The sequence below is a fragment of the Macaca nemestrina genome, chromosome 12 (assembly GCF_043159975.1).
Source record: "Macaca nemestrina isolate mMacNem1 chromosome 12, mMacNem.hap1, whole genome shotgun sequence".
NCBI lineage: Eukaryota > Metazoa > Chordata > Mammalia > Primates > Cercopithecidae > Macaca > Macaca nemestrina.
The window spans coordinates 62,628,528-62,641,263 of record NC_092136.1 but is presented as its reverse complement, the minus strand read 5'-3'; positions in this window follow the sequence as shown (position 1 = coordinate 62,641,263).

Below are 12,736 nucleotides of genomic sequence, written 5' to 3'. Positions count from 1 at the left end.
AATTCCACAAGAACTGTCTTAGCGAAAGGCTCCTTTAGGGGAAAGCTGTAACTCTGTGAGATGATTTCACAGAACACAACGAAGTTTCCCAGAAAGCTTCTTTCTCTCTGTTATCGAAGGATATTTCCTTTGGCCCTATAGTCTTCAAAGGGATCCGAAATATCTGTTCTCAGATTCCACAGAAATAAGGCTAGCAAAGAGATCCACGAAATACAGATGTAACTCTGTGAGATGAATTAACAGAACACTAAGCAGTTTCTCAGAAAGCTTCTTTCCAGATTTCATCTGAGGATATTTCCTTTTTCACCATAGCCCTCTATGGGCTTCCAAATATCACTTTGCCAATTCCACAAGAACTGTCTTAGCGAAAGGCTCTTTGAGGGAAAGCTGTAACACTGTGAGATGATTTCACAGAACACAACGAAGTTTCTCAGAAAGCTTCTTTCTCTTTGTTATCGGAAGATATATTCTTTGGCCCTATAGTCTTCAAAGGGATCCGAAATATCTGTTCTCAGATTCCACAGAAATAAGGCTAACAAAGAGATCCACGAAATACAGATGTAACTCTGTGAGATGAATTAACAGAACACTAAGCAGTTTCTCAGAAAGCTTCTTTCCAGATATCATCTGAGGATATTTCCTTTTTCACCATAGTCCTCTAAGGGCTTCCAAATATCACTTTGCCAATTCCACAAGAACTGTCTTAGCGAAAGGCTCCTTGCGGGAAAGCTGTAACTCTGTGAGACGATTTCACAGAACACAACGAAGTTTCTCTGAAAGCTTCTTTCTCTTTGTTATCAGAAGATATTTTCTTTGGCCCTATAATCTTCAAAGGGATCCGAAATATCTGTTCTCAGATTCCACAGAAATAAGGCTAGCAAAGAGATCCACGAAATACAGATGTAACTCTGTGAGATGAATTAACAGAACACTAAGAAGTTTCTCAGAACGCTTCTTTCCAGATTTCATCTGAGGATATTTCCTTTTTCACCATAGCCCTCTATGGGCTTCCAAATATCACTTTGCCAATTCCACAAGAACTGTCTTAGCGAAAGGCTCCTTTAGGGGAAAGCTGTAACTCTGTGAGTTCCTTTTACAGAACACAACGAAGTTTCTCAGAAAGCTTCTATCTCTTTGTTATCGGAGGATATTTCCTTTGGCCCTGTATTCTTCAAAGGGATCCGAAATATCTGTTCTCAGATTACACAGAAATAAGGCTAGCCAGGAGATCCACGAAATACAGATGTAACTCTGTGAGATGAATTAACAGAACACTAAGCAGTTTCTCAGAAAGTTTCTTTCCAGATTTCATCTGAGGATATTTCCTTTTTCACCATAGCCCTCTATGGGCTTCCAAATATCACTTTGCCAATTCCACAAGAACTGTCTTAGCGAAAGGCTCCTTGAGGGGAAAGCTGTAACTCTGTGAGATGTTTTCAAAGAACACAACGAAATTTCTCAGAAAGCTTCTTTCTCTTTGTTATCGGAGGATATTTCCTTTGTCCCTATAGTCTTCAAAGGGATCCGAAAAATCTTTTCTCAGATTCCACAGAAATAAGGCTAGCAAAGACAACCACGAAATACAGATGTAACTCTGTGAGATGAATTAACAGAACACTAAGCAGTTTCTCAGAAAGCTTCTTTCCAGATTTCATCTGAGGATATGTCCTTTTTCACCATAGCCCTCTAGGGGTTCCAAATATCCCTTTGCCAATTCCAGAAGAACTGTCTTAGCGAAAGGCTCCTTGGGAGAAAGCTATAACTCTGTGAGATGATTTCACAGAACACAACGAAGTTTCTCAGATAGCTTCTTTCTCTTTGTTATCTGAGGATATTTCCTTCAGCCCTATAGTCTTCAAAGGGATCCAAAATATCTGTTCTCAGATAGTACAGAAATAAGGCTAGCAAAGAGATCCACGAAATACAGATGTAACTCTGTGAGATGAATTAACAGAACACTAAGCAGTTTCTCAGAAAGCATCTTTCCAGATTTCATCTGAGGATAATTCCTTTTTCAACATAGCCCTCTATGGGCTTCCAAATATCACTTTGCCAATTCCACAAGAACTGTCTTAACGAAAGACTCCTTGAGGGAAAGTTGTAACTCTGTGAGACGATTTCACAGAACACATAGAAGTTTCTCAGAAAGCTTCTTTCTCTTTGTTATCTGAGGATATTTCCTTTAGCCCTATTGTCTTCAAAGGGATCCGAAATATCTGTTCTCAGATTCTACAGAAATAAGGCTAGCAAAGAGATCCACGAAATACAGATGTAACTCTGCGAGATGAATTAACAGAACACTAAGCAGTTTCTCAGAAAGTTTCTTTCCAGATTTCATCTGAGGATATTTCCTTTTTCACCATTGCCCTCTATGGGCTTCCAAATATCACTTTGCCAATTCCACAAGAACTGTCTTAGCGATAGGCTCCTTGAGGGGAAAGCTGTAACTCTGTGAGATGATTTCACAGAACACAACGAAGTTTCTCAGAAAGCTTCTTTCTCTTTGTTATCAGAGGATATTTCCTTTGGCCCTATAGTCTTCAAAGGGATCCGAAATATCTGTTCTCAGATTCCACAGAAACAAGGCTAGCCAAGACATCCATGAAATACAGATGTAACTCTGTGAGATGAATTAACAGAACAATAAGCAGTTTCTCAGAAAGCTTCTTTCCAGATTTCATCTGAGGATATTTTCTTTTTCACCATAGCCCTCTATGGGCTTCCAAATATCACTTTGCCAATTCCACAAAAACTGTCTTAGCGAAAGGCTCCTTGAGGGGAAAGCTGTAACTCTGTGAGATGATTTCACAGAACACAACGAAGTTTCTCAGAAAGCTTCTTTCTCTCTGTTATCGGAGGATATTTCCTTTGGCCCTAGAGTCTTCAAAGGGATCCGAAATATCTCTTCTCACATTCCACAGAAATAAGGCTAGCAAAGAGATCCACGAAATACAGATGTAACTCTGTGAAATGAATTAACAGAACACTAAGCAGTTTCTCAGAAAGCTTCTTCCCAGATTTCATCTGAGGATATTTCCTTTTTCACCATAGCCTTCTATGGGCTTCCAAATATCACTTTGCCAATTCCACAAGAACTGTCTTAGCGAAAGGCTCCTTTAGGGGAAAGCTGTAACTCTGTGAGTTCATTTCACAGAACAAAACGAAGTTTCTCAGAAAGCTTCTATCTCTTTGTTATCGGAGGATATTTCCTTTGGCCCTGTATTCTTCAAAGGGATCCGAAATATCTGTTCTCAGATTACACAGAAATAAGGCTAGCCAGGAGATCCACGAAATACAGATGTAACTCTGTGAGATGAATTAACAGAACACTAAGCAGTTTCTCAGAAAGCTTATTTCCAGATTTCATCTGAGGATATTTCCTTTTTCACCATAGCCCTCTATGGGCTTCCAAATATCACTTTGCCAATTCCACAAGAACTGTCTTAACGAAAGGCTCCTTGAGGGAAAGCTGTAAGTCTGTGAGACGATTTCACAGAACACAAAGAAGTTTCTCAGAAAGCTTCTTTCTCTTTGTTATCAGAAGATATTTTCTTTGGCCCTATAATCTTCAAAGGGATCCGAAATATCTGTTCTCAGATTCCACAGAAATAAGGCTAGCAAAGAGATCCACGAAATACAGATGTAACTCTGTGAGATGAATTAACAGAACACTAAGAAGTTTCTCAGAACGCTTCTTTCCAGATTTCATCTGAGGATATTTCCTTTTTCACCATAGCCCTCTATGGGCTTCCAAATATCACTCTGCCAGTTCCACAAGAACTGTCTTAGCGAAAGGGTCCTTGAGGGAAAGCTGTAACTCTGTGAGATGACTTCACAGAACACAAAGAAGTTTCTCAGAAAGCTTCTTTCTCTTTGTTATCGGAAGATATTTTCTTTGGCCCTAGAGTCTTCAAAGGGATCCGAAATATCTGTTCTCAGATTCCACAGAAATAAGGCTAGCAAAGAGGCCCACGAAATACAGATGTAACTCTCTGAGATGAATTAACAAAACACTAAGCAGTTTCTCAGAAAGCTTCTTTCCAGATTTCATCTGAGGATATTTTCTTTTTCACCATAGCCCTCTATGGGCTTCCAAATATCACTTTGCCAATTCCACAAGAACTGTCTTAGCGAAAGGCTCCTTGAGGGGAAAGCTGTAACTCTGTGAGATAATTTCACAGAACACAACGACGTTTCTCAGAAAGCTTCTTTCTCTCTGTTATCGGAGGATATTTCCTTTGGCCCTATAGTCTTCAAAGGGATCCGAAATATCTGTTCTCAGATTCCACAGAAATAAGGCTAGCAAAGAGATCCACGAAATACAGATGTAACTCTGTGAGATGAATTAACGGAACACTAAGCAGTTTCTCAGAAAGCTTCTTTCCAGATTTCATCTGAGGGTATTTCCTTTTTCACTGTAGCCCTCTGTGGGCTTCCAAATATCACTTTGCCAATTCCACAAGAACTGTCTTAGCGAAAGGCTCCTTGAGGGGAAAGCTGTAACTCTGTGAGATGATTTCACAGAACACAACGAAGTTTCTCTGAAAGCTTCTTTCTCTTTGTTATCGGAAGATATTTTCTTTGGCCCTATAGTCTTCAAAGGGATCCGAAATATCTGTTCTCAGATTCCACAGAAATAAGGCTAGCAAAGAGATCCACGAAATACAGTTGTAACTCTGTGAGATGAATTAACAGAACACTAAGCAGTTTCTCAGAAATCTTCTTTCCAGGTTTCATCTGAGGATATTTCCTTTTTCACCATAGCCCTCTATGGGCTTCCAAATATCACTTTGCCAATTCCACAAGAACTGTCTTAGCGAAAGGCTCCTTGAGGGGAAAGCTGTAACTCTGTGAGATGATTTCACAGAACACAACGAAATTTCTCAGAAAGCTTCTTTCTCTTTGTTATCGGAGGATATTTCCTTTGGCCCTATAGTCTTCAAAGGGATCCGAAATATCTGTTCTCCGATTCCACAGAAACAAGGCTAGCAAAGACATCCATGAAATACAGTTGTAACTCTGTGAGATGAATTAACAGAACAATAAGCAGTTTCTCAGAAAGCTTCTTTCCAGATTTCATCTGAGGATATTTTCTTTTTCACCATAGCCCTCTATGGGCTTCCAAATATCACTTTGCCAATTCCACAAAAACTGTCTTAGCGAAAGGCTCCTTGAGGGGAAAGCTGTAACTCTGTGAGATGATTTCACAGAACACAACGAATTTTCTCAGAAAGCTTCTTTCTCTCTGTTATCGGAGGATATTTCCTTTGGCCCAAGAGTCTTCAAAGGGATCCGAAATATCTGTTCTCAGATTCAACAGAAATAAGGCTAGCAAAGAGATCCAGGAAATACAGATGTAACTCTGTGAAATGAATTAACAGAACACTAAGCAGTTTCTCAGAAAGCTTCTTCCCAGATTTCATCTGAGGATATTTCCTTTTTCACCATAGCCTTCTCTGGGCTTCCAAATATCACTTTGCCAATTCCACAAGAACTGTCTTAGCGAAAGGCTCCTTTAGGGGAAAGCTGTTACTCTGTGAGATGATTTCACAGAACACAACGAAGTTTCTCAGAAAGCTTCTATCTCTTTGTTATCGGAGGATATTTCCTTTGGCCCTGTATTCTTCAAAGGGATCCGAAATATCTGTTCTCAGATTACACAGAAATAAGGCTAGCCAGGAGATCCACGAAATACAGATGTAACTCTGTGAGATGAATTAACAGAACACTAAGCAGTTTCTCAGAAAGCTTCTTTCCAGATTTCATCTGAGGATATTTCCTTTTTCACCATAGTCCTCTATGGGCTTCCAAATATCACTTTGCCAATTCCACAAGAACTGTCTTAGCGAAAGGCTCCTTGTGGGGAAAGCTGTAACTCTGTGTGATGATTTCACAGAACACAACGAAGTTTCTCAGAACGCTTCTTTCTCTTTGTTATCTGAGGATATTTCCTTTAGCCCTATTGTCTTCAAAGGGATCCGAAATATCTGTTCTCAGATTCTACAGAAATAAGGCTAGCAAAGAGATCCACGAAATACAGATGTAACTCTGTGAGATGAATTAACAGAACACTAAGCAGTTTCTCAGAAAGCTTCTTTCCAGATTCCATCTGAGGATATTTCCTTTTTCACCATAGCCCTCTATGGGCTTCCAAATATCACTTTGCCAATTCCACAAGAACTGTCTTAGCGAAAGGCTCCTTGAGGGGAAAGCTGTAACTCTGTGAGATGATTTCACAGAACACAACGAAGTTTCTCAGAAAGCTTCTTTCTCTTTGTTATCGGAGGATATTTCCTTTGGCCCTATAGTCTTCCAAGGGATCCGAAATATCTGTTCTCAGATTCCACAGAAACAAGGCTAGCAAAGACATCCATGAAATACAGATGTAACTCTGTGAGATGAATTAACAGAACACTAAGCAGTTTCTCAGAAAGCTTCTTTCCAGATTTCATCTGTGGATATTTCCTTTTTCACCATAGCCCTCTATGGGCTTCCAAATATCACTTTGCCAATTCCAAAAGAACTGGCTTAGCGAAAGGTTCCTTGAGGGGAAAGCTGTAACTCTGTGAGATGATTTCACAGAACACAACGAAGTTTCTCAGAAAGCTTCTTTCTCTCTGTTATCGGAGGATATTTCCTTTGGCCCTATACTCTTCAAAGGGATCCGAAATATCTGTTCTCAGATTCCACAGAAATAAGGCTAGCAAAGAGATCCACGAAATACAGATGTAACTCTGTGAGATGAATTTACAGAACACTAAGCAGTTTCTCACAAAGCTTCTTTCCGGATTTCATCTGAGGATATGTCCTTTTTCACCATAGCCCTCTAAGGGCTTCCAAATATCACTTTTCCATTTCCACAAGAACTGTCTTAGCGAAAGGCTCCTTGAGGGGAAAGCTGCAACTCTGTGAGATGATTTCACAGAACATATCGAAGTTTATCAGAAAGCTTCTTTCTCTTTGTTATCGGAGGATATTTCCTTTGGCCCTATAGTCTTCAAAGGGATCCGAAATATCTGTTCTCAGATTCCACAGAAATAAGTCTAGCAAAGACATCCATGAAATACAGATGTAACTCTGTGAGATGAATTAACAGAACACTAAGCAGTTTCTCAGAAAGCTTCTTTCCAGATTTCATCTGAGGATATTTCCTTTTTCAACATAGCCCTCTATGGGCTTCCAAATATCACTTTGCCAATTCCACAAGAACTGTCTTAGCGAAAGGCTCCTTGAGGGGAAAGCTGTAACTCTGTGAGATGATTTCACAGAACACAACGAAGTTTCTCAGAAAGCTTCTTTCTCTTTGTTATCGGAGGATATTTCCTCTGACCCTATAGTCTTCAAAGGGATCCGAAATATCTCTTCTCAGATTCCACAGAAATAAGGCTAGCAAAGAGATCCACGAAATACAGATGTAACTCTGTGACTTGAATTAACAGAACACTAAGCAGTTTCTCAGAAAGATTCTTTCCAGATTTCATCTGAGGATATTTCCTTTTTCACCATAGCCCTCTATGGGCTTCCAAATATCACTTTGCCAATTCCACAAGAACTGTCTTAGCGAAAGTCTCCTTGAGGGGAAAGCTTTAACTCTGTGAGATGATTTCACAGAACACAACGAAGTTTCTCAGAAAGCTTCTTTCTCTTTGTTATCTGAGGATATTTCCTTTAGCCCTATTGTCTTCAAAGGGATCCGAAATATCTGTTCTCAGATTCTACAGAAATAAGGCTAGCAAAGAGATCCACGAAATACAGATGTAACTCTGTGAGATGAATTAACAGAACACTAAGCAGTTTCTCAGAAAGCTTCTTTCCAGATTTCATCTGAGGATATTTCCTTTTTCACCATAGCCCTCTATGGGCTTCCAAATATCACTTTGCCAATTCCACAAGAACTGTCTTAGCCAAGGGCCCCTTTAGGGGAAAGCTGTAACTCTGTGAGATGATTTCACAGAACACAACGAAGTTTCTCAGAAAGCTTCTTTCTCTTTGTTATCGGAGGATATTTCCTTTGGCCCTATAGTCTTCAAAGGGATCCGAAATATCTGTTCTCAGATTCCACAGAAACAAGGCTAGCAAAGACATCCATGAAATACAGATGTAACTCTGTGAGATGAATTAACAGAACACTAAGCAGTTTCTCAGAAAGCTTCTTTCCAGATTTCATCTGAGGATATTTTCTTTTTCACCATAGCCCTCTATGGGCTTCCAAATATCACTTTGCCAATTCCACAAGAACTGTCTTAGCGAAAGGCTCCTTGAGGGGAAAGCTGTAACTCTGTGAGATGATTTCACAGAACACAACGAAGTTTCTCAGAAAGCTTCTTTCTCTCTGTTATCGGAGGATATTTCCTTTGGCCCTATAGTCTTCAAAGGGATCCGAAATATCTGTTCTCAGATTCCACAGAAATAAGGCTAGCAAAGAGATCCACGAAATACAGATGTAACTCTGTGTGATGAATTAACAGAACACTAAGCAGTTTCTCAGAAAGCTTCTTTCCAGATTTCATCTGAGGATATTTCCTTTTTCACCATAGCCCACTATGGGCTTCCAAATATCACTTTGCCAATTACACAAGAACTGTCTTAGCGAAAGGCTCCTTGAGGGGAAAGCTGTAACTCTGTGAGTTAATTTCACAGAACACAACGATGTTTCTCAGAAAGCTTCTTTCTCTTTGTTATCGGAGGATATTTCCTTTAGCCCTATAGTCTTCAAAGGGTTCCGAAATATCTGTTCTCAGATTCCACAGAAATAAGGCTAGCAAGGACATACAGAAAATACTGATGTAACTCTGTGAGATGAATTAACGGAACACTAAGCAGTTTCTCAGAAAGCTTCTTTCCAGATTTCATCTGAGGGTATTTCCTTTTTCACCGTAGCCCTCTATGGGCTTCCAAATATCACTTTGCCAATTCCACAAGAACTGTCTTAGCGAAAGGCTCCTTGAGGGGAAAGCTGTAACTCTGTGAGATGATTTCACAGAACACAACGAAGTTTCTTTGAAAGCTTCTTTCTCTTTGTTATCGGAAGATATTTTCTTTGGCCCTATAGTCTTCAAAGGGATCCGAAATATCTGTTCTCAGATTCCACAGAAATAAGGCTAGCAAAGAGATCCACGAAATACAGATGTAACTCTGTGAGATGAATTAACAGAACACTAAGCAGTTTCTCAGAAAGCTTCTTTCCAGATTTCATCTGAGGATATTTCCTTTTTCACCATAGCCCTCTATGGGCTTCCAAATATCACTTTGCCAATTCCACAAAAACTGTCTTAGCGAAAGGCTCCTTGAGGGGAAAGCTGTAACTCTGTGAGATGATTTCACAGAACACAACGAAGTTTCTCAGAAAGCTTCTTTCTCTCTGTTATCGGAGGATATTTCCTTTGGCCCAAGAGTCTTCAAAGGGATCCGAAATATCTGTTCTCAGATTCAACAGAAATAAGGCTAGCAAAGAGATCCAGGAAATACAGATGTAACTCTGTGAAATGAATTAACAGAACACTAAGCAGTTTCTCAGAAAGCTTCTTCCCAGATTTCATCTGAGGATATTTCCTTTTTCACCATAGCCTTCTCTGGGCTTCCAAATATCACTTTGCCAATTCCACAAGAACTGTCTTAGCGAAAGGCTCCTTTAGGGGAAAGCTGTTACTCTGTGAGATGATTTCACAGAACACAACGAAGTTTCTCAGAAAGCTTCTATCTCTTTGTTATCGGAGGATATTTCCTTTGGCCCTGTATTCTTCAAAGGGATCCGAAATATCTGTTCTCAGATTACACAGAAATAAGGCTAGCCAGGAGATCCACGAAATACAGATGTAACTCTGTGAGATGAATTAACAGAACACTAAGCAGTTTCTCAGAAAGCTTCTTTCCAGATTTCATCTGAGGATATTTCCTTTTTCACCATAGTCCTCTATGGGCTTCCAAATATCACTTTGCCAATTCCACAAGAACTGTCTTAGCGAAAGGCTCCTTGTGGGGAAAGCTGTAACTCTGTGTGATGATTTCACAGAACACAACGAAGTTTCTCAGAACGCTTCTTTCTCTTTGTTATCTGAGGATATTTCCTTTAGCCCTATTGTCTTCAAAGGGATCCGAAATATCTGTTCTCAGATTCTACAGAAATAAGGCTAGCAAAGAGATCCACGAAATACAGATGTAACTCTGTGAGATGAATTAACAGAACACTAAGCAGTTTCTCAGAAAGCTTCTTTCCAGATTTCATCTGAGGATATTTCCTTTTTCACCATAGCCCTCTATGGGCTTCCAAATATCACTTTGCCAATTCCACAAGAACTGTCTTAGCGAAAGGCTCCTTGAGGGGAAAGCTGTAACTCTGTGAGATGATTTCACAGAACACAACGAAGTTTCTCAGAAAGCTTCTTTCTCTTTGTTATCGGAGGATATTTCCTTTGGCCCTATAGTCTTCCAAGGGATCCGAAATATCTGTTCTCAGATTCCACAGAAACAAGGCTAGCAAAGACATCCATGAAATACAGATGTAACTCTGTGAGATGAATTAACAGAACACTAAGCAGTTTCTCAGAAAGCTTCTTTCCAGATTTCATCTGTGGATATTTCCTTTTTCACCATAGCCCTCTATGGGCTTCCAAATATCACTTTGCCAATTCCAAAAGAACTGGCTTAGCGAAAGGTTCCTTGAGGGGAAAGCTGTAACTCTGTGAGATGATTTCACAGAACACAACGAAGTTTCTCAGAAAGCTTCTTTCTCTCTGTTATCGGAGGATATTTCCTTTGGCCCTATACTCTTCAAAGGGATCCGAAATATCTGTTCTCAGATTCCACAGAAATAAGGCTAGCAAAGAGATCCACGAAATACAGATGTAACTCTGTGAGATGAATTTACAGAACACTAAGCAGTTTCTCACAAAGCTTCTTTCCGGATTTCATCTGAGGATATGTCCTTTTTCACCATAGCCCTCTAAGGGCTTCCAAATATCACTTTTCCATTTCCACAAGAACTGTCTTAGCGAAAGGCTCCTTGAGGGGAAAGCTGCAACTCTGTGAGATGATTTCACAGAACACATCGAAGTTTATCAGAAAGCTTCTTTCTCTTTGTTATCGGAGGATATTTCCTTTGGCCCTATAGTCTTCAAAGGGATCCGAAATATCTGTTCTCAGATTCCACAGAAATAAGTCTAGCAAAGACATCCATGAAATACAGATGTAACTCTGTGAGATGAATTAACAGAACACTAAGCAGTTTCTCAGAAAGCTTCTTTCCAGATTTCATCTGAGGATATTTCCTTTTTCAACATAGCCCTCTATGGGCTTCCAAATATCACTTTGCCAATTCCACAAGAACTGTCTTAGCGAAAGGCTCCTTGAGGGGAAAGCTGTAACTCTGTGAGATGATTTCACAGAACACAACGAAGTTTCTCAGAAAGCTTCTTTCTCTTTGTTATCGGAGGATATTTCCTCTGACCCTATAGTCTTCAAAGGGATCCGAAATATCTCTTCTCAGATTCCACAGAAATAAGGCTAGCAAAGAGATCCACGAAATACAGATGTAACTCTGTGACTTGAATTAACAGAACACTAAGCAGTTTCTCAGAAAGATTCTTTCCAGATTTCATCTGAGGATATTTCCTTTTTCACCATAGCCCTCTATGGGCTTCCAAATATCACTTTGCCAATTCCACAAGAACTGTCTTAGCGAAAGTCTCCTTGAGGGGAAAGCTGTAACTCTGTGAGATGATTTCACAGAACACAACGAAGTTTCTCAGAAAGCTTCTTTCTCTTTGTTATCTGAGGATATTTCCTTTAGCCCTATTGTCTTCAAAGGGATCCGAAATATCTGTTCTCAGATTCTACAGAAATAAGGCTAGCAAAGAGATCCACGAAATACAGATGTAACTCTGTGAGATGAATTAACAGAACACTAAGCAGTTTCTCAGAAAGCTTCTTTCCAGATTTCATCTGAGGATATTTCCTTTTTCACCATAGCCCTCTATGGGCTTCCAAATATCACTTTGCCAATTCCACAAGAACTGTCTTAGCCAAGGGCCCCTTTAGGGGAAAGCTGTAACTCTGTGAGATGATTTCACAGAACACAACGAAGTTTCTCAGAAAGCTTCTTTCTCTTTGTTATCGGAGGATATTTCCTTTGGCCCTATAGTCTTCAAAGGGATCCGAAATATCTGTTCTCAGATTCCACAGAAACAAGGCTAGCAAAGACATCCATGAAATACAGATGTAACTCTGTGAGATGAATTAACAGAACACTAAGCAGTTTCTCAGAAAGCTTCTTTCCAAATTTCATCTGAGGATATTTTCTTTTTCACCATAGCCCTCTATGGGCTTCCAAATATCACTTTGCCAATTCCACAAGAACTGTCTTAGCGAAAGGCTCCTTGAGGGGAAAGCTGTAACTCTGTGAGATGATTTCACAGAACACAACGAAGTTTCTCAGAAAGCTTCTTTCTCTCTGTTATCGGAGGATATTTCCTTTGGCCCTATAGTCTTCAAAGGGATCCGAAATATCTGTTCTCAGATTCCACAGAAATAAGGCTAGCAAAGAGATCCACGAAATACAGATGTAACTCTGTGTGATGAATTAACAGAACACTAAGCAGTTTCTCAGAAAGCTTCTTTCCAGATTTCATCTGAGGATATTTCCTTTTTCACCATAGCCCTCTATGGGCTTCCAAATATCACTTTGCCAATTACACAAGAACTGTCTTAGCGAAAGGCTCCTTGAGGGGAAAGCTGTAAC